This window comes from Giraffa tippelskirchi, chromosome 13 (genome assembly GCF_054371585.1).
Source record: "Giraffa tippelskirchi isolate mGirTip1 chromosome 13, T2T-mGirTip1v1.2.pri, whole genome shotgun sequence".
In the NCBI taxonomy this organism is placed as follows: domain Eukaryota; kingdom Metazoa; phylum Chordata; class Mammalia; order Artiodactyla; family Giraffidae; genus Giraffa; species Giraffa tippelskirchi.
Window position 1 is genome coordinate 112,170,952 of NC_137287.1, and position 22,300 is coordinate 112,193,251.

General features: G+C 42.9%; 1 long non-coding RNA gene and 1 other non-coding gene across 2 annotated transcripts in view; one reads left to right on the forward strand and one right to left on the reverse strand.

Moving 5' to 3' along the window:
- LOC145532284 (uncharacterized) overlaps positions 1–8,950 on the forward strand; it is a 59,324-nt gene extending 50,374 nt beyond the window's left edge. Inside the window, exons 5-7 of the long non-coding RNA XR_014073126.1 lie at positions 7,885–8,121; positions 8,391–8,483; positions 8,818–8,950. This is a non-coding gene — a long non-coding RNA (uncharacterized LOC145532284). The remainder of the gene's footprint in view (positions 1–7,884; positions 8,122–8,390; positions 8,484–8,817) is intronic.
- Positions 8,951–11,663: 2,713 nt separating this feature from the next.
- TRNAG-CCC (transfer RNA glycine (anticodon CCC)) lies at positions 11,664–11,736 on the reverse strand. The gene has a single exon. It is a non-coding gene; the product is annotated as a tRNA-Gly (tRNA).
- Positions 11,737–22,300: the final 10,564 nt, after the last annotated feature.

A 22,300-nucleotide genomic window follows, 5' to 3' on the forward strand; every position in this document is an offset into this window, starting at 1 on the left:
AGACACATTTAGTCCCTAAAAGGAAACAACTTCAATGCAATGATTGTGTCTATTTCACTCACAATTGCACCTTTGATGTTTGTCATGGTGCTTGGTTCAAAGTAGGCACATGAGTCATTCAAATGAATGAGTAGAAGCTGGTAGCTAACCATGTGCTTATGGCACACTGGTCATTATAATCTCATTAAATGAGTGAATGTGCACAGTATAAACTCTTCTCAATATATCTGAAAACCTTCCCACACTGTAGCATACCTGCTCAATAAATGGAACCCTTTATTGGGTTCCATAAAAATACCAACTTATTTTTTTTAATATTTATTTGGCTGTATTGGGTCTTAGTTGTGGCTTGTAGGCTTAGTTGCTCTGTTGCTTGTGGAATCCTAGTTCTCCAACCAGGGATTGAACCTGTGTCCCTTGCATTGCAAGAGTCGGACATGACTTAGCGAGTAAACAACAGCAACCTGCATTGCAAGGTGGGTTTTTAACCACTGGACCACTGGGGAAGTCCCTGATATCAACTTATTTTGTTGAGTTTGATGGCACCATCGAAAAAAATATCTGAGACTCTCTGTACAGCAGAAGATATTTCCTATGGCTACTGTTTCGATTCTGAGTGAAAGAGGGTACATTTGATTTACCTTCTCCACATTTCATTCCATGGTTTGCTCCGGCTTTTCTATGACCTATAACGCTATCTGATAGAAGATTCTTAGGGCCTGATCATTTTCCAATGTTTATTTGCCTCTCTGCTCGATAAGCTGTTCCTGCCTATTTATCACCTGAACTAAAGAACAGGGCTTGCTCACCGGTAAATAGCTGACACCTAAGGTTGGGTAATGAGAAAATTAGAACTTCACAGCACCCTGCAAGCTTAGAGCCCCCTGTAATAGCTTGGAACTCACAGCAGCTTCTGAGTGGAAAGGAGACCTGATTTTAAGAAGAAATATGATAATTGGAGGCCAGGGGGAGGCCAGCCGGCTTTGGCCAAATAGGAAATTACCTTCAGTTGCTCCCTTACTGTAATTCAGCCGCTCCAATTATCACAAGGTGATAAAGTGTCTGACTATGCTGTATAACACCTTTCCTTGTAAGCGAACGAGCCCATTAAAGGAGCTTGAATGAAATCGTTATCCTTATGATGCCTAATTATAGTAGACTTGACTCCCGTGATCAGTACAATGCTAATGAAATACAAGAGAACAGACCATTACTGCCATGTGTGAAGACTCCTCCAGGCTACTTCGGCTTTAGGGCAGGGACTGAGCATTTCCATGGAGCAGAGAGACCTGTAAATCAGAAACCAGCTTCTCCGGGAAGGAGGCAGTGCATCTAGACTCTGGAGCTGACTGTTCTTTGAGCAATAAGTCTAGTTGTAAGTTTTCTGGTTGCCATGGCAGATGAAGAAACAAAAAAATATATAATGCTTACTTCTTGACAACTGGTACCACACATATGTATCCACTTAAATGGCATTTTTTTTTTTTTTGGCAACTTAATTCGAATAGAAATGAATCACTAGGATTCTGGTAGCTTGTTCCTTCTTCTTTTCCTTTATTCACTCCCTATCTATCCTTCTTCTATTCTCCCTCCTTCTCTTTCTTTTTGATGTGGACCATTTTTAAAGTCTTATATTGAATTTGTCACAATATTGTTTCCGCTTTATGTTTTGGCTTCCTTGGCCACAAGTCACATGGGATCTTAGTTTCCTGACCAGAGATCCATCTTGCACCCTCTGTACTGTAAGATGAGATCTTAACCACTGGACCACCAGGGAAGTCTCCTACCTTATTCTTTTTAATTCACATAAATAGGGCAGAGGTTTGTTGAAAATGGCTTTAACATCAGCAAAGCTGTTTTTCCACTTCTCTTGGGCCTCAGTTTCCCATCTGTGAAAATGCTGATAATTTCCCTTATATGGCCACTTATGTAATAAGTGCTCATTCAACAGATGTATATGGGGGGCTTACTCTGTGCAGAGCTGTGCTATGTCCCGGTTTTTGAGAATACTGTGACATAGGTCTCCTTAAATATCACTGTAGACAGTCTATAGAAGTGCTTCATTTTTTCAATAAATAGTTCTTGCTAATAACCATGTTGATTTTTCAATACAAGCTGGCTGATTTAATCAGCCAGTTTCCTAGACAAGGCCAGAAATGCTCCCTGGAAGGCATCATTGTGTTGCTTTATGACTTAGAAGCACTTTGCTGTGAGTTTTCACATGGAGGCTCACAAATCTGTGAGACCAGCATTATTATGTGCATTTTACAGTTGAGAAAACTGAGGCCTGGAGGGGTTACTTGGCAATGATTTGAATTAGAAGCAACATATAGGAAGTTCAGAATCTTCCTATTTTCTCAAATAGATGGATGCATATGATTTTCATAATTATTGTGCATAGAAAAAAATCACTAATCAAGTTTTACTCACATTTCTTAAAACAGTATAGTGCAGCTGGCAGTTCAAGACTAGGTGATCTAAGCTTTCTAAGTTCATTTTTCTCAACCATGAACTGCAGATCCTAGATTGAGCTGGTTCAAAAGTGAGCAATTCTCATGAAGTTTTGTTTCTAAAGACGGTACCTAAGGTGAAAAGGGAGTTGAGTAAAAATTTCTCCCTTGAAAAATCCCACGTCCCTTCAATCACCCACAGAGTCCAACATACATACTTTTGTTTTTAATTTAATGTAGACATTCATATCATAGGCAATTCATAGGCAATCACATCCAGGATATGAGTTAATATGCAAACTGTAATTTTATAGTACTGTGTTTGTAAATGTTCTTTTCTTAAAAAGTTTAAACAGTGTGAAACTGCCAATATTTGAACACTTTAACCTATACAAATGGCAATTTCATGTTATTCAACCTAATAAGTCGCTATTTTTCTCTTTTGCTTTTATATGGCATTAATGGCATTATGTATGAAACTTGAACCTCAAAAGATAGCTCCGAAGTATCTTTTTTGGGGTGATGGAAATATTTAAAAATTGGACCGTGGTGATGGTTGCACAACTCTAAATTCACCAGAAGTCTTTAAATTGTATGCTTAGAATGAACGCATTTTATAGTATATAACTTATATCTCAACAGAGCTGTTAAAAGGGATGAAAGTCCTTGCTCAGGACAGGCACATAGTGGGCTTTGGCGTCTGGTATTTCCCACTGTCCCTTATTTAATGGGGTGCCTCACAGCATCTCTGTAAATAAGGACAGCACTCAGAGAGGTGAGGTGACTGGGCCAAGGTCACACAGAGGATACGTAGCAAAACTGGGATGGAAACACCATCTGGAGTCCCAGGCTGGTTTCATTTCACTCCCCACCCCCACCCCCAGCTTGGGTGGAGGCGGGGGGTCCCTTCTCATTCTTTTTGGTTCTGAATGTTCTAAACAGTCCGGGAGTGGGAAGGCTGTGGAAAATGGATTTACACAACCACTTCCCTGGGCAGCCCACTTTGGAAATCATTTGTGACCTGTAATTGACCGTGACGATACAAAAATTGGAACCTGAGAATCACAAACATGCTGGGTTATTAGATGGTGAAATTGCAGTTTCCCGTCAGCCTGCTGCTTTCCGACTTCTCATTTTTGCTTTTCGGGGTCGGAGCTCTGCACATCCCCACTATATACACCCCTCCTTTGCCTGGATGGGCTTGGGCTACCTGGTTCCACTGCTCAGGGGACAGTGGTTTCCAGCTGGGTGAGCCATTAAGAGGAGGAGAAGCTAGCCCTAATTTATCCCATCCCCTTACTCCTCTTCTCTTTGAAGCTTCGCATCTGATCTGAGCCACCCCAAGGCTCCACACTTACTTGGCCTTACAGGAAGCCTTCAGGGACCCTAATTTCCTCTCTGGCCTCATCACTCTCCCTCTGCCCTTGTGCCCTCCTCTCTCCTGTTGCTGCGATTTGACTGAAGCTGTAACACCCCCCACACTCATGCCTCCAGGTCTCTGCACTGGGTGTGCTCTCAACCTGGGACGCTCTTACCCAGATGTCCTTGGGGCCAGCTTCTTCAAGCCTTCACCCTAGTGTCACCCCGTCACCTTCTCAGTAATATCTGCCTTGACTACTGTCTCTAAAACTGTGGCTCTCCCCATCACCCCAGGTGTCTTATCTCCTACTCTGCTTTGTTTCTTGCACTGATCACCCTGAACAACAAAATACCGTATATTCTGATTATAACGTTGCCAGTTCATTGTCCTCCCTCCTCACTAGAATGGAAACTCCAGGAGGGCAGTGATTGTCATTTTGTTTATTGATATTAGAATTTTGTGTTTTATTTTTGTTGTTTTGTTCAGTCGCTCAGTTGAGCCCGATTCTTTGCAACCCCATGGACTGAAGCATGCCAGGCTTTCCTGTCCTTCACTGTCTCCTGGAGTTTGCTCAAGCTCGTGTCCATTGAGTTGCTGATGCCATCCAATCATCTCATCCTCTGTCTCCCCCTTCTCCTCTTGCCTTCAGTCTTTCCCAGCATCAGGGTCTTTCCCAAGTTGGCTCTTCACGTCAGATGGCCAAAGTACTGGAGCTTCAGCTTCAGCACCAGTCCTTCCAATGAATAATCAGGGTTGATTTCCTTTAGGATTGACTGGTTTGATCTCTTTGCAGTCCAAGGGACTCTCAAGAGTCTTCTCTAGCACCACAGTTCCAAAGCATCAATTCTTTGGCACTCAGCCTTCTTTATGGTTCAGCTCTCACATCCATACATGACTATATTTTTAATAACAGCCTTATTGAGAACTAAGTCACATAACACACAATTTACCTATTGAAAATGTACAATTCACATATTGAAAGTGTACAACTCAGTGTTTTTCAGTATGATTTTAAAATTATGGAACCATTACCACAATCAATTTTAAAATGTTTTCACCACCCTGAAAAGAAACCTGCAGACTTTGTCAGTCATTCTTCATTCCCTTTACCACTCTCCCCCTGCCCACCTCTAGCCCTAGACAACCACTAATCTCCTCTGAACATTTCATATGAATGGCATCTTACAAAATATGGTCTTTTGACTTCTTTTATTTAGTGTAATATTTTCAGGCTTTACCCATATTATAGCATGTGCTCAGTCATCAGTCATGTCTGATTCTTTGCAGCCCCATGGACTATAGCCACCAGGCTCCTCTGCCCATGAGATTTCCCAGGCAAGAATACTGGAGTGGGTTGCCATTTCCCACTCCAGGTGATCTTCCCCTTCCAGGGATCAATCCTGAGTCTCTTGCATCTCTTGCACTGGCAGGTGGATTCTTTACCACTAGCACCTCCTGAGAAGCCCATTATAGCATGTATCAGAAGTTTATTCCTTTCTGTTGCTAAATAATAATCCACTGTGTGGATATACCACAGTTTATTTATTCATTAGTTGTTAGACACTTGGGTTGGGTCCACTTTAGGGCTATTATAAATAATGTTTCCTTGAACATTCATGTATAATTTTTTGTGTGTGCATGTGCATATATATTTATATATGTACACACACAAGCACCTAGGAATGGAATTGCTGGGTCACGTGGTAACTCTGTGCTTACCTTTTTCCATGCTGTTTTCCAAAATGGCTCTGCTAGTTTACAGCCACACCAGCAGTTGGTGAGGGTCATGTTATATGTTATAAAAGTTAAAAATCCCACTTAACAACAGGATCAGAATGTTCAAGCACAGATCCTATAAAAGCCTTTTGAAGGGATGCCTGAGTCTCCTTCAAGACCCACATCCCTGATGTCTGCTTCAAAAACATCCCTAGCCCATGCTTTCCCAGGTCTCTGGTTTCCTTTCTGTCTGCCCTGGGCATTTGGCCTTCCAATCACCCAGCGTCCAGTCCAGAGTGATTGTTGTAAAACCCATCTGTGACCACTTCACCCTTCTCCCTGGACATCATTAATGGCCTCCACCCCACTGACTGTGGCTGTGGTTTTCAAATCATAATCAGCAGCCCCCTCGGGGACTCTCTGGGGGTGAGCGAGGTTGTTGGCTGCATCTCAACCCTGTTTCAACTATAGCAAGTTCTCATTTTTCTTTGTTTTGCATATATATTGGACTTCTGTGTAAACTTTGATTTGCAGATCTGTTTCTATTCCTAAAACAAAACTGCTCCTGGAAGCTACTGGCCGCAGAATTACATTCAAACTTATTAGCCCAGTGTTTAATATCAGTGATGCTCCAGCTCAGAGAAGTGCCAACATCGGCTCACAGGCCAAATCCAGTTGACCGCTAGGAATAGTTTTTACATTTTTGTTTTTATTTATGCATTTTTAAGATTTTAAAAATATTTTTATTTATTGGCTGTGCTGGGTATTAGTTGTGGCACATGGAATCATCAATCTTCGTTATGGCTTGTGGACTCTTAGTTACTTGATGTGGGATCTAGTTTCTTGACCCTGGATTGAACCCAGACCCCTGCATTGGGAGCATGGAGTCTTAGCCACTGGACCACCAGGGAAGTCCCAGTTTTTACATTTTTAAATGATCACATTTTAAATGATTCTGTAACTACCAAAATATAGCTTCAGTTTGGCCTGTTGGTATGCAGAGCTTAAGTATTATCTGGCCCTTTAAGAAAAAGTCTACTGATTCCTGATCCAGCCCCAACTTTTCTCGCCATGCTTCAGTCACAGGACTTGAGCCCAGTTACACTACAGAGTCTGATTCAGTACCTTGCTCATAAGGGAAGCTCATCACATATAAAGCTAGGTTGACTGAATGCCCATTTTGTTGTGCCGGCATCATTTTTCATATTAATAGAACCTTTTTCACTCTTAAAGTGTCTTCTTTGGACAGTAAATCATACAGTCATTCTATATGTAACTGACAATAGAATGGAATGGAAGATAAAAAACCCCCAGCAAATTTTGTGATGAGTAATATTATCTTTGATATTAAGAGCATCTCCTAAAGAGTTTCCAAGCTCTGGCTGTTTGAGTTAATACCCAGAAATGACAAGCATTATGAAAAACAAAAAAAAAGAATGGCTTTAAAAATAATTACTATGCTTCTATTATGTATGTGATGGGTTTCTAGAACTAATGATTAGGCATCTTTGCTTGCCTAATTTTTTTAAAAGGATTTAACCAATTTATCTGATTTTTAAAAGCAGCATGAGGCATGTTAACAGAAATCCATGTTGGGACACAAATGCAATCTCATGCTATGTACTGAATATTTTTTTAGAGAAAGGCTATATTTAGGGGATGGGGGATGGAATCCTTTCATCAAAATGTTCTAAGAAATGAACCATATTTCTGCTTTTTGTGCCTGGAGCCCAGCATGGGTATTTATGTGTAATGGGTCCAACTTTTAGAAGAGACTGATTCCAAATGACCTGGCTGTTATTCAAATAAGCACTTTTAAATTCCTATAATAACTAACCGACCATGAAGAATAACTCAATTTTGGATGAATCTAATTTTATTTATAAACAAGCACATAGAGAAATCCTGAAGTATAACACGATTAAAACAGTTGAGGTGCAGAAGCATCCTTCTTAACGATCTCCCTGGCACCCTGTTTAGTAAAATTCCTTCACTCATCATGCATATTTAGGGAATGTGTATGCTTTTTCAGACCCTGAACTAGATGCTGGGGATGGTGCAAAGGATAACACCACACCTTATCTGTCCTCCAGGGACCTAGTACAAAATTTGAGTCAGTTCCCTGGCTGGTATGAGTTCTGAAGTCTTGAACAAGCTTATTGTTTATTGCTGTGATAAATGGCTCGAGGAAAACGAAGGCAGGGTTAAGAACTACAGAATGATGGCGATGATGTTTTTATGCAGGGTGGTCTGAAAAGGTCTCTCTGGGGGGGTGACACCTGAGTAGACACGGGCAGGAAGTGAGTCCAGAAGGTCTTACGATCCTCATTCTTCATTCTTGGTTTGTTGTGTCAACAGATATGATATATAAAGTCCCTGAGCTCTCTCAAAGAGCCTCAGGTCTTCCCATACTAGAAGAGACGAATTTTCTCTCAAGGCCCAAAAGAGAAAAATTTCAAGAACTTCAGGAAGTGTTTCAGTCTGTTAAATCTTTTGGTTTTCTTATGCTGTATTTACAGACACAGACAAGGTCCTCACCTTCGAGTGAGAAAGAGGATTTTGAGGACAGGCTTTGGGGACAGGTGTGGCAAAAAGGTAAGAATAGATTCTGGAATGAAGAACCACTCTATGTGATCCTGTTGAAATAAGGTGGCTGCCATGACTGACAGCTCACATTTGTTGAGTCTTTGCCTTGGTGCCAGGCATGGGTTATGACTTTTCCATTGTGTCATCTCAGTGAGCCCTCCTCACCTGCTAGAGGTAAGGAGAGGCAGGTTAGCAGCTGAGCAGAGCCCACTAGGGCTTAGAAGGCAGAGGTGGTAGGGATGGGCCCCTGAACTAAAAATCTATCCTTCTCATTACAGTTTCCTCAGGACTGTGAGGATGTTCTCAACGCACAATAAATGTTTGTTGAATGAATAAGTAGCACTAGCAAAAGCACAAAGGCAGGAAATTAGGTATGTGTGTTGTATCCCATCTTTCTGGAGCCTGGAGTCTGGTCTCCTGTCCCTGGTGGGGATATCAGAGTGGAGGAGGCAGGGCATCTCAGGTGAAAGAGTGTGTGCGAGAGACACAGTGGGAAGTGGATGGTAGGACCTAGAGAGGAGAGAAGGTGATGGAGCATGGTTTCTTTTTCCTGGGACACAGAAGGCTCTGGTTTCCAGGCTCCCTTGGGCTTAGGTAGGTGCCATGTGACAGTTCTGACCCAGGGACTAGTGGGAGTGACTTCTGGTTTAAGGCCAGTGAAGAAACATATGCCTCCCACCGTTCTCCCTTCTCCTATTTCAGCAGCAATGGAGACCACCAGCCAAGATGGCGAAGTCAGAATATAGCAGCCTGCATCCCGGAGTCACCATCTGGAAGAGGGCCACCTAGCTAGGACCAGACTTTTTGAGAGGAACAAATAAATCTTTATATTAAGCCACTGAGATTTGGGGGTGGGGTTATCTGATACTGTGGCAAATCTTATTCTGTCCTGACTTATGTAAGATTAGCTGACCAGAGGCCTTGAATTTCAGGATAAGGGCTTTCTGCTCTTAAAGAGTAAGTTCCATGCCTGTTGCTGCCTACATACTCAGCAGGCCTCCCACACACGCATCTTATGTCCACAGGTGCTGGGAAGCCAGAGAGCTCATGCCTGCAATTGTAGGTGATTCAGTGCCAAGAGAGCGTAGCTCTCTACGTCCACTCTAAAGGTGGGAACCAGACAGGCTCCTGCTGAGAAAAGCCTTCTCTTCTTCTCCCCTGACCCAGTGGTCTTTGTCTAGGAATGTTAGTTGGGCACCAGAAGTGGTCCTAGCAAGAAGGCCCGATCAGAGAGACAAAAATACCAAGCCTGGCTGGATGTGAAATTTATTTAGGGAATACAGAAACTGGCTTAAACTGCAGAGACTGTGTAATTACTGATAAAGAGGAATGCCTTACATACCAAGACACTGAGGATGGGTTGAAAAGAGCAAACAGTGATTTTAATTTAATCTCCACTGAAAACAACAACAACAAAAAACCGAGAGCATACTCGATAGAAAACTATTCTGCACCTTTTTTTTTTTTTTTTTATTAATACTCTATTGTATAGCATAGACTTCCTTCTACCTCATTCTCTTTAATGGATGGTTATTCTCTTATAGAATTGTGTGTCATCTCTTCTTGAGGCATTCCACTGTTGATGGGCCATTTTGTTTGTCTCTGATTTTCAGTGATACAAATAAGGCCACAGCGAACATCCTTGTACACATCCCCGTGAACACATCGAAATGTTTCTGTAGAGAAATGTCTGGGTCAGAGGGTATAAGCCTTTTTCATTTTGATAAGAACTGCCCAACTGCTACCCTAAAGGGTTGTAATAATTTCCACTCTGGGGAATGGTGATTTTTTAATGGACTGATTCCCCCGAGAAATTCCGGTTTGCAGCCTCCAGACCTTTGGAACATGTGTTTGGCTTGAGTCATTTTATTTAATCTGTGGCTCAGGTCCTTCCCAGGAATCCAGTCCAACTCAAAGACACTCCCTCCACAAAGCTCACATTTAAGCCCTGAAAAATGGGAGGACTTAATCCAGTCTCTATCAGATCTAAATCAGAACATTTTTCCCCTTCTGCCATTTTAAATTACCTCTCAGCTCAGCCCCAGACTGAGTAATTCAGAGTTAATGGGATATGAAAGTCATGGTCCATGGCGTGATTGCGGGTACCTAGCCAGAGGCAAGCAAGATTTATTCTCTAGGAACCCAACTGGGTTGAAAAGGGTGATAAATCAGCAGGGCTATTGCGCACTCCCCTTCTGCTGTGAGATTCATTCCAGTTTATCAGAATAATCATCTTCAGCTCTGAGACTAGAGATAAACAGTTGAATCTGGAGCCCCACGATGTGGTAAGAGGGAGAAAGATCTTTCTGAAGTCTCTCTTCCTAGCTTTGCTTGGACTGGGGTGGGTGGGAGGCCTGTTGCTTTCAAAGGGCAATCTGGTGAAAAGCATCCATCTGTGTTCACATGAGATACAGGTTGGGATTTTGTGCCCATAAACCCTGCTGGCCCGAGGCTTTCCGGTCTCTCTGGGGATGTTGTGCAAAAAGCAGATTTGGCATCCCATTCTGACTCATTTTGTCCTGTGTGCTGAATCCAGGGACACTCTTCTCTCTGGCTTGGTCATCCCACCGTCCACCATCAGGCTTTTGGGTCCTCTCGAGTTGTCTTTCTACTGGTGTCTGGCAAACCTCCCTTCTGATTACATCATGCTGGCTTGTGGTCTTTTGCTCGACTTTGCCTTGGCTGTTCCCATGGGTGATCACACCATGATATAGAGCAGAAATCATAAACAGATCAATATCAGCAGAATCCTAAAGGGGCCACGGTTCTCACACATACACAAGAATTACCTGGAATAGTAACTTCAAATGTCAAGTGCTAGCCTTGACTAAATACTCACTCAGGCTTACACTAAACTGCCTTATAAGCATTACTTCGTTTTAACCCTCAAATAATCCTGTGAAGTCAGCTGTAAAAATTATTTTACAACTGAGGAAGCTGTGCCTTGGGTGGGTCATCGTTGACTTGCCCAAGATCACAGAGCCAGTAAGTGGCAGTGCCTGGTGCAAGAGTACAGAGCTCACATTTGCTGTTTCCATGCTCATGTTTACACAAACATTCATTTACACAAATTCACTCACATACAGATACACACGTGTATAAACATTCAGATGGACACATACACAAACACACATACGGTTGGGAGGAGAATGTTCGGCAAAGAATGAATGGCTGAGGCTTATGATTTTTTTTTAATATTTATTTTATTTTTATTTATTTGTTTGGTTGCCTCAGGTTCTAGTTGCAGCTTGTGGACTCTCTAGCTGTGACACGGGCCTAGTTGCCCTACAGCATGTGGATTCTTAGTTCTTTGACCAGGGATTGAACCCATGTCTCCTGCATTGCAAGGCAGAATTTCAGCCACTGGACCATGAGGGAAGTCCTGAGGCTTATGACTGTTACTGAAAACAAGAGCCTGGATTCCCAGCCCCCTTAATCTTTAAAAAAAAAAAAATTATTTATTTGCCTGTGCTGGGTCTTAATTGAGACACTCGGGATCTTCGATCTTCCTTGCATCATGTGGGATCTTTAGTTGCACATGTGGGATCTAGTTCCCTGATCAGGGATCAAACCTGGGCCCCCTGCATTGGGAGTGCAGAGTCTTAGCCACTGGACCATCAGGGAAGTGAAAGTCGCTCAGTCATGTCCGACTCTTTGTGACTCCATGGACTATACAGTCCATGGAATTCTCCAGGCCAGAATGCTGGAGTGGGTAGCCTTTCCCTTCTCCAGGGGATCTTCCCAACCCAGGGATGGAACCCAGGTCTCCCACATTGCTGGCAGATTCTTTACCAGCTGAGCCACAAGGGAAGGAGGGGACCACCAGGGAAGTCCCCACCTTATCCTTGAATGAAGCCTCCTCATACAGCTTACTGTAGAAAGCTAAATGGGAAGGGGGAAGCCAGCATTGTTAGAATTGTTCAAATTTGGGGTGTTACCTGGGGAAGGCTGGTGATGGTATCTGGTGAGGCCACTCAGAATAAACTTGATCTGGAGTCTGCACGTGAGTCATACAGAGTTGGAGCCTGTTTGCTCCAGTGTGAGGAGCAGGGCCCTCCCTCGTGAAGACTCACATTAACTGAGGCTAGGATACTGAACTATGACCCTGGCATTAAAAACCAGTATAGGAGTTTTCTCTCTGGGGCCAGGTTTACATGAGAATGTCCTGGAAGGGTCTGCTTTCAGTCCGAGGGAGACAGTCCTTGATGTTTGAGGATGCCAAGCTGAGACATGTTCACCATGCAGTAGGGCTGGTCTGACTGGTGGGACTCGAAGTCTTTGCAAGGATCTGGAGGGTCCCCAGTGGGACTGAGCTCCTATTGCCCACAAGAGTAACCTATTCCCTTTATCAGCTTCCATTTCTTCTCTTCTCCGCTCCCTCCTGGTGCTTCCTGAGATCACCTCCCAAATACTACTTGCACCCAAACCCTTCTCTCAGGCTCTGCTTTTCCCTGGTGGCTCAGTCAGTAAGAATCTGCCTGCAGTGCAGGAGACCGGGGTTCAATCCCTGGGTCAGAAAGATGCCCTGGAGAAGGAAATGGCAACCCACTCCAGTATTCTTGCCTGGAGAATCCCAAGAACAGAGGATGATGGCGGGCTACAGTCCATGGTGTCACAAAGAGTTGGACATGACTCAGTGACTAAACCACCAGGCTACACAGCCACCTTAAGTCTTTCCCCTGGAACAGTTTCCATTGTTCTCTTGCTTATCATATGACCCAGCCTCACCTTCCTCTCATCTGAGGTCCCTTTTGACAGCCTATCAGAAGCACTGAATCCCAGAGTTAAGACCGTGAGTGCCTGCATGCTAAGTCGCTTCAGTCGTGTCTGACTCTTTGTGACCCTATGGACTCTAGCCTGCCAGGTTCCTCTGTCCATGGGATTCTCCAGGCAAGAGTGCTGGAGTGGGTAGCCATTACCTCCTCCAGGAGATCTCCGTGACACAGAAATCAAACCTGCATCTCTTATGTTTCCTGCATTGGCAGGCAAGTTCTTTACCACTAACACCACTTGGGAAGCCCAGAGTTAAGAGCACAAGCATTGAAGTCAGAAAGATGTGATGTTGAATCCTAGCTAGGTCACTTATCGTCAATGTGACCTTGGGTAAATTACTCTCTGGACCTCGTGAACCTTTTAAACAATGCAGGTAATGATAACCACTTTCAGAACTGTCAGGAAGAATCAATGAGATAATGTATGCAAAGAGCTCAGTGTAGCGCTTGGCAATTAGTAGGTACTCAATAAAGTCTGACAGGCCTCCCTCTCTGTCTGAATAGAGACTGGATTCTTTCATCCATTGGTGCCCTGAGTGGGGTTGGAGCAGTCAGGAAGGGCACTGGTGGTATGGCAGGCGTCCCAAGCACATTGGTCCACCCGCCTCTCTGTTCCTTTGTTCCTCTGTTCCTCTTCTGATTGGGGCCACTAACTCTTTCCCAGAGAAGGCCTACCTTTCCCTTGCTCTGCACTTTTAATTGCCCAGTTTCATCTACTTGTAATGATTTTTCCCTCCGTAACCCCATCTGTTGAAATCCTACTCAAGCTATCATAGTGTGCATAAATCAAAACGTATAGCAAATTCGCCCAGAGAGCTTTCTCAAAACATACATTGCTAGGACTTTCCCCCAGAGACTGATTGAATAGATTTGTCATGGAGCGTGGGCTTGTATATTTTGAAAAAGCATCTCATTTTTGATGATACACATACCACTTGTATCATCCATAGGGCCCAAGTGATGGAGTCAAACTGCCTCAACTACCTGTGTGATGCTGGGCAATCTACAGAGCTGCTCTGAGCTTCAGTTTTCTCATCTGTAAAATGGGGACAATAATAATTCTTATCCCATATGGTCACTTGGAGGGTGAAACAAGAGACTAGAGGTGGTACTCAGGAAAAATTATATCTATAGTCAGACATCCCTGATTCCCCCAGCCAGAAGTAATCACTTCCTACTATTTTCTTACCTTGCTGTCTGTACCTCTCTTATAGCACTTAGCACAGCGGTTCTTCTATTAAAGTCATGCAGTGTGTGAGTCACTCCCCACCCCCACCCAGAACACGAGCAGCTGAGGACTGGGGACAGATAGGGATGGTGTATCATCTGCCGCGTGCTCCCATGGCACTTGATATGGTGTCTTGCATGGAGCCCGTGCTCAATAAATTTTTGTTGATTTGAATATAAAACCATAAGAAACTAATGTATATGGTTATGTTATGTACCTGCATAATGCGCTTTTGAACAGGCTTTTGATTTGTCTTAGTGTCCGGAAAACTGTTTCCTACTGACAGTGCATTTGGAAATTGCCAGGAGGGCAATAAATATGCACATAAAATTCAGCTTCACTCAGACCTGGACAGAATCTCTTTGTTTCCTGGGGCTTCTGGTTGCCAGGCACCCAAAGGGGCTGGGGCTGTCCCTGGGCTGCCTTCTTGCTCTGGACCTGTCGCTCACCCTCCTGGCTCCATTTATAAGCCTAAGAGTGAGAACTTGGCTCTCTAAAGGGCTTGGAGGGTGGGCGTCCGGGTCTCTCTTCTAGATCTGGGGCTCCTGAACTCCCTGTTTAACACTGTGACTTGGGCTCAGTCTCCATGGAGAGCCCTTCTCTGGCTCACAGTTGCACTGTCCCTGCAGGAGGGATGGAGGGCCCCTGTAGTGTGCCTTAATTCATTCTAGAGACTCTCTGGGCTGCTCTGTCCCCTGGGGGAGCACGGCTGCCAGTAGAGGACCTTCTCTCTAGGAACACTGGGGTTCCATTAAGCAGCCTGGCAGGGGAGGGGTCTGGAGGCAGAAGGCACTCCCCCCACGCCAGGGATCTTTCTAGCAGATGGACCCTGTCGTGGGGCTGAGGATGTGCCCTGGTCAAAGGAGGCAGAACCCTTAATCTTCTCTGCCCAGTGTGCCTTTCCGACCCGCCTCTGCATCCTTTCTTCTCCCGCCTTCTCTGAGAACACTGCCCAGCCTCACCGACTCTCCCTTCTACCCCCGTGTCTCCGCACCCATTGTGCCTGGACACATCTTCCGCATCCGTCCTTCCTCAGGATGCCTCTATGTCCCATATCAGGCATCCCTCAGCAGCCTGCATTCTCCTGCCAGGATACCCAGGGCTTTTTAGTATCTTTCCCCTACTGCTAGACAGTAAGCCTCACAAACATAGGGACCTGGACGGACTAGCTTGCACCTCCAGTTCCCATCAGTGGCAGAGTATCAGGGAGCCCTTTGTAAATGTTTGTTAAGTAGAAAGTTACAATTCTGCATTTTTTTTTTAAAGAAATCACTTAACAGTATATTGTTAGCTTCTTTCCATATCAAGAAATGTACATCTACATGATCATTTTTTTGTTAATCCATCTATATGAAGATTATTATTACTCTTATTATTTTTTATTGGGGTATAGTTGCTTTACAATGTTGTGTTAGTTTCTGCTGTAGAGTGAAGTGAGTCAGCCGTATGTATACATATATCCCCGTCCTCTTGGACCTCCCTTCCACCCCTCCTGCCATCCCATCCATCTAGGTCACCACATGATGATTTTTAATGGCATCATAGTATTTCATTGTATGGCTGTACTGTAATTAACTGATCTCTTGTTGCTGGACAAAGTATTGCATTCAGATGTACTGTAACTGACATGCAAATGTGTAACCAATTTGCCTGACCAAAAGGGTTTTACCTATTTATATATCCATCAACAATGCTTAGTATCTTTTTACACCCACCTCAATACTATATAATAAATATTATGTTTTTGCCATTGATAGTCATAACTAGTGTTATTTGTTCATTCACTTTACAGATGCTGATCAACAGCCAACCCCATGTTACTAACAAAATGAACATATTCTAGGGTCAGTACCACATTGTAGTTCAACACTATGTTTAGAATATGGTAGGTCTAAACTTCTCTTATTTTTTTCCTCTAGATAATCTTCCTGACTGTTACCCTGTATCTGTTCTTCTGTATAAACAGTAGTTATTTCTCAAATACCTTTAAAAAACACCATCATTATTCTGATTTAGAGTGCATGGAATTTATAGATTTGAAAATAAATAAATCTTTACCATATTGAGTCCTTTCATTCAAAATCACAACATGGCTTTCCTTTCAAGTTTTAAAAATGTCTTTTAAAGAAATTCTCAAATATAACCACCCAAAGATAAACACCATTAACATTTGGCCAGATATCTTATCAGATCTTCGGAGGCATATGTATTGATATAAATACATAATTTTATCTCTGTGAGATGCACTTGCTGTTTTATAAACTAAAAATAACTCAGTAACATACTATGAACATATTTCTGTTTTAATAAAACAATTCTACATCATCATTCTATAAATGGCTATAATAGTATTCTGTTGTATGAATGTATCATTATTTAACCAGTCTCTTGCTGATAGACATTTAGGTTGTTTCCAAATTCAATAATCAAAACAATCAAAGTGAATGAACATTTTTGTACAAATATCTTCATCTCTTGTTATCTTTTTAGAATAAATTCCTGAATTTAGAAAGTTTGAGTCGTAAGGGTCATACATGTATTTTAGGTACATTACCAAACTAGACTTCAAAAAGGTTGTGTCAGATTATCTTCTACCTACACTATTTAGGAGATCAAATTGCCAATATCCGCTGGATCATCGAAAAAGCAAGAGAGTTCCAGAAAAACATCTATTTCTGCTTTATTGACTATGCCAAAGCCTTTGACTGTGTGGATCACAATAAACTGTGGAAAATTCTGAAAGAGATGGGAATACCAGACCATCTGACCTGTCTCTTGAGAAACCTGTATGCAGGTCAGGAAGCAACAGTTAGAACTGGACATGGAACAACAGACTGGTTCCAAATAGGAAAAGGAGTACGTCAAGGTTGTATATTGTCACCCTGCTTATTTAACTTATATGCAGAGTACATCATGAGAAACGCTGGGCTGGAAGAAACACAAGCTGGAATCAAAATTGCCGGGAGAAATATCAATAACCTCAGATATGCGGATGACACCACCCTTATGGCAGAGAGTGAAGAAGAACTAAAGAGCCTCTTGATGAAGGTGAAGGAGGAGAGTGAAAAAGTTGGCTTAAAGCTCAACGTTCAGAAAACTAAGATCATGGCATCTGGTCCCATCACTCCATGGGAAATAGATGGGGAAACAGTGCAAACAGTGTCAGACTTTATTTTTTTGGGCTCCAGAATCACTGCTGATGGTGACTGCAGCCATGAAATTAAAAGACACTTACTTCTTGGAAGGAAGGTTATGGCCAACCTAGATAGCATATTTAAAAGCAGAGACATTACTTTGCCAACAAAAGTCCGTCTAGTCAAGGCTATGGTTTTTCCAGTGGTCATGTATGGATGTGAGAGTTGGACGGTGAAGAAAGCTGAGCGCCGAAGAATTGATGCTTTTGAACTGTGGCGTTGGAGAAGACTCTTGAGAGTCCTTTGGACTGCAAGGAGATCCAATCAATCCATCCTAAAAGAGATCAATCCTGGGTGTTCATTGGAAGGTCTGATGTTGAAGCTGAAACTCCAATACTTTGGCCACCTCATGCGAAGTGTTGACTCATTGGAAAAGACCCTAATGCTGGGTAGGATTGAGGGCGGGAGGAGAAGGGGACGACAGAGGATGAGATGGTTGGATGGCATCACCGACTCGATGAACATGGGTTTGGGTAGACTCCGGGAGTTGGTGATGGACAGAGAGGCCTGGCGTGCTGAAGTTCATGGGGTCGCAAAGAGTCGGACACGACTGAGCGACTGAACTGAACTGACACTATTTAAGAATGCTCATGTAGGGACTTCCCTGGTGGTCCAGTGGTTAAGACTCTGTGCTCCCAATGCAGGGGTCTGAGTTTGATCCCTGGTCAGGTCACTAGATTCAACATGCTGCAACTAAGAGTGCATGCCACAATGAAGATCAAAGATCCCATGTGCCACAGCTAAGATCTGCTGCAGCCAAATAAATAAATAACAATAATTTTTTTAAAAAGAATGCTTATGTAAATCCAAAAAGGAAATTAGGAAAACAATTCCATTTACAGTAGCATCCAAAAGAATAAAATCCTAGCAATAAATTTAACAAAGGAGGTGAAACACTTCTGCATTGAATACAAAATATTGCTGAAAGAAATAAAAGAAGATCTAAATAAATGGAAGGACGTTCTTTCTGTGTTCATGGATTGGAAAACTTCACACAATCTATAGATTCATTGCAAACTCTATCAAATGGCCTTTTCTAATGGCCGTTTTTTTTTTTTTTTTCAGAACTGGAAAAGCCACCTCTCACATTCATATGGAATTGCAAGGCACCCCCAAAAGCCAAAACACTCTTGAAAAAAGAGCTGGAAGACTCAGACTTTCTGATTTCAAAACTTATTACAAAGATAAAGTAATCAAAACAGTGTGATACTGGTATTTTTTGTTGTCATTTAGTTGCTAAGTCGTGTCAAACTCTTTTGTGACCCCATGGACTATAGGGCCCCAGGCTCCTCTGTCCGTGGGATCTCCCAGGCAAGAATACTGGAGTGGGTTGCCATTTTTGCCTCCAGGAGATCTTTCTGACCCAGGGATTGAAACCGCGTGTCCTGCACTGGCAGGCAGATTTTTTACCACTGAGCCACCAGGGAAGCCCCATACTGATATAAGGACAGACAAAAGGATCAATGGAATACAATTGAGAGTTCAGAAGTAAGACCATACATCTATGGCCAGTTTTTTTTTTTTTTTTTTTTTTTTACAAGGGTACTGAGGTCCATCAATGAAGAAAATCACCATCTTTAACAAATGGTGCTGAGACAGCTGTTATTCACATGCAGAAGAATGAAGCTGGACCACAAATGCATACCATATAAAGAAATTAACTCCAAATGGGTCAATGACCTAAATATAAGAATGGGGAGAGAGGAGAATGAGGAGAAACTGTTTAGTGAGTATGAGGTTTTACTCTGGAGTGAGGGAAATGCTCTGGAACGAGACAGAGGTGATAGCTGCACAACGTAGTGAATGTTCTAAATGCCACTGAATTTTCCACTTGGTTAGTCCAAAATGGTTAGGACTTCCCTGGTGGTCCAGTGGTTAAGATTCCTCGCTTCCACTTCAGGGGACAAGAATGCATCCCTGGCCAAGGAACCAAGATCACACATGCCAAGTGGCTCTGCCAAAAATAAATAAAAAACAAAATTATTATATTATGTGCATTTTACCCCAATAAATTATTTTTAAAAAGAAAATGCAGTGTGTGGTTTGTGATCTGGCATAAAAAGGACCCTCATACACTGGAACTGATTCTAACCTTGAACTCCTCAGTTCTAGAACACTGGTCACATGACCCAGGAAAGAACCAGAAAATTGGGCAGCACACTTGAGGTGACCTGGCAGCAGAAAACTAGTTCTCACAATGGTCTTGACTTCAGCCTGCTGTTTCCTGATATCAAGTCACTATATATTTACTTTGGAAAAAAAAATTATGCTCATGTATCCTGCATTTTTGTATATGCCCTGGCCATAGGGAATCTTTAAAAAAATATTTATTTATTAAATAAATTTTGATAAATAAATTTATTAAATTTATTTGGCTGCACTGGGTCTTAGTTGTGGCACTCGGGATCTTCTATCTATATTGCAGCATGTGGGATCCAGTTCTCTGACCAGGGACTGAACCTGGGCTCCCTGCATTGGGAGCATGGAGTCTTAGCCACTGGACCACCCGGGAAGTCCCAAATCTTTTAAGGGAGTTAAAGAGGAGCTGGGGTTGGAGGAAACCCTTAAGCTATCTGGACAGCTCTATTCTAGGCAAAGGAACCAGAGCACATGTGAAGGCCCTGAGGCAGGGGTATTTTTGGTGTATTGGAGGTACCAAAGGGAGGCCACGGTGGCTGCAGCAGAGGGATGGGGAAGGATGATGGGATGGTATCCTGATCAAACAGGGCCTTGTGGGCCACTGTGAAGACCAGCGGTTACTTAGTGAAAAGGAAAACCAGCCCAGGGATTGAACTGAAGAATGACATGATGTGACTTCATAATCTCACTTTATTTTTAACAGGACTTTTGTGACGGAGAATAGAATGTAGATGATTATATTAGGTTCGTACAAAAGTAATTGCAGTTTTGTGTTGTTGAAATTTGCTGTTTGATATTAGAATACATTCTTAAATAAATGTGCTTATGTTATACATCATTTTAATGCACGTTTCTAGCTTTATGTTCTTTTTTGCTAATGACTTACTACTTGCTGGTTATTTTATATTTATTTAAGACTAGGGAAATGACGTTAGACAAAAAGCAAGCCCAAATGATTTACTTATTCAAGTTCAAGATGGATCATAAAGCAGCGGAGACAACTCACAACATCAACACCACATTTGGCGCAGGAACTACTAACGAATGGACAGTGCAGTGATGGTTCAAGAAGTTTTGCAAAGGAAATAAGAGCCTTGAAGATAAGGAGTGCAGTGGCCAGCCATGGGAAGTTGACAGTGACAAACTGAGAGCAATCATCAAACCTGATCCTCTTACAATTACATAAGAAGTTGCTGAAGAACTCAACGTCGTCGACCGAACTACAGTCATTCGGCATTTGAAGCAAATTGGAAGGTGAAGCTCTATAAGCGGGTGCCTCATGAGCTGACTGAAAAAAAAAAAATCATTGTTTTCAAGTGTCATCTTCTCTTATTCCACGCAACAATGATAAATCATTTCTCGATTGTGGTGTGTGACAAAAAGTGGATCTTATGTGATAACCACCGATGACCAGCTCAGTGGTTGGACTGAGAAGAAGCCCCAAAGCACTTCCCAATATCAAACTTGCACCAAAAAGGTCATGGTCACTATTTGATGCTCTGCCGCTGGTCTGATCCACTACAGCTTTCTAAATTCTGGTGAAACCATTACATCTGAGAAGCATGCTCAGCAAATTGATCCGTTCAGTTCAGTTCAGTTCAGTCGCACAGTTGTGTCTGACTCTTTGTGACCCCATGGACTGCAGCGTGCCAAGCCTCCCTGTCCATCACCAGCTCCCAAAGTTTACTCAAACTCATGTCCATTGAGTTGGTGATGCCATCCAACCATCTCATCCTCTGTCATCCCCTTCTCCTCCTGCCTTCAATCCTTCCCAGCATCAGAGTCTTTTCCAGTGAATCAGTTCTTCACATCAGGTGGCCAAAGTATTGGAGTTTCAGCTTCAACATCAGTCCTTCCAATGAATATTCAGGGCTGATTTCCTTTAGGATTGACTGGTTGGATCTCCTTGCAGTCCAAGGGACTCTCAAGAGTCTTCTCCAACACCACAGTTCAAAAGCATCAATTCTTCGGTGCTCAGCTTTCTTTATAGTCCAACTCTCACATCCATACATGACTACTGGAAAAACTGTAGCTTTAACTAGACAGACTTTGGTGGCAAAGTAATGTCTCTGCTTTTTAACATGCTGTCTAGGTTGGCTGAGTGCCCAAGAATTGATGCTTTTGAGCTGTGGTGTTGGAGAAGACTCTTGAGAGTCCCTTGGACTGCAAGGAGATCCAATCAATCCGTCCTAAAAGAGATCAGTCCTGGGTGTTCATTGGAAGGACTGATGTTGAAGCTGAAACTCCAATACTTTGGCCACCTCATGTGAAGTGTTGACTCATTGGAAAAGACCCTAATGCTGGGAAGGATTGGGGGCAAGAGGAGAAGGGGACAACAGAGGATGAGATGGTTGAATGGCATCACTGACTTGATGGACATGGGTTTGGGTAAACTCTGGGAGTTGGTGATGGATAGGGAGGCCTGGCGTGCTGCGATTCATGGGGTCGCAAAGAGTTGGACATGACTGAGTGACTCAACTGAACTGAACTGAACTAGGTTGGTCATAGCTTTTGTTCCAAGGAGCAAATGTCTTTTAATTTCATGGCTGTAGTCACCATCTGCAGTGATTTTGGAGCCCAAGAAAGTAAAGTCTCTTACTGTTTCCCAATCTATTTGCCATGAAGTAATGGGACCAGATGCCATGATCTTAGTTTTCTGAATGTTGAGCTTTAAGCCAACTTTTTCACTCTCTTCTCTCACTTTCATCAAGAGGCTCTTCAGTTCCTCTTCACTTTCTGCCATGAGGGAGGTGTCATCTGCATATCTGAGATTATTGATATTTCTCCCGGCAATCTTGATTCCAGCTTGTGCTTCATCCAGCTCAGCGTTTCTCATGATGTACTCTGCATATAAG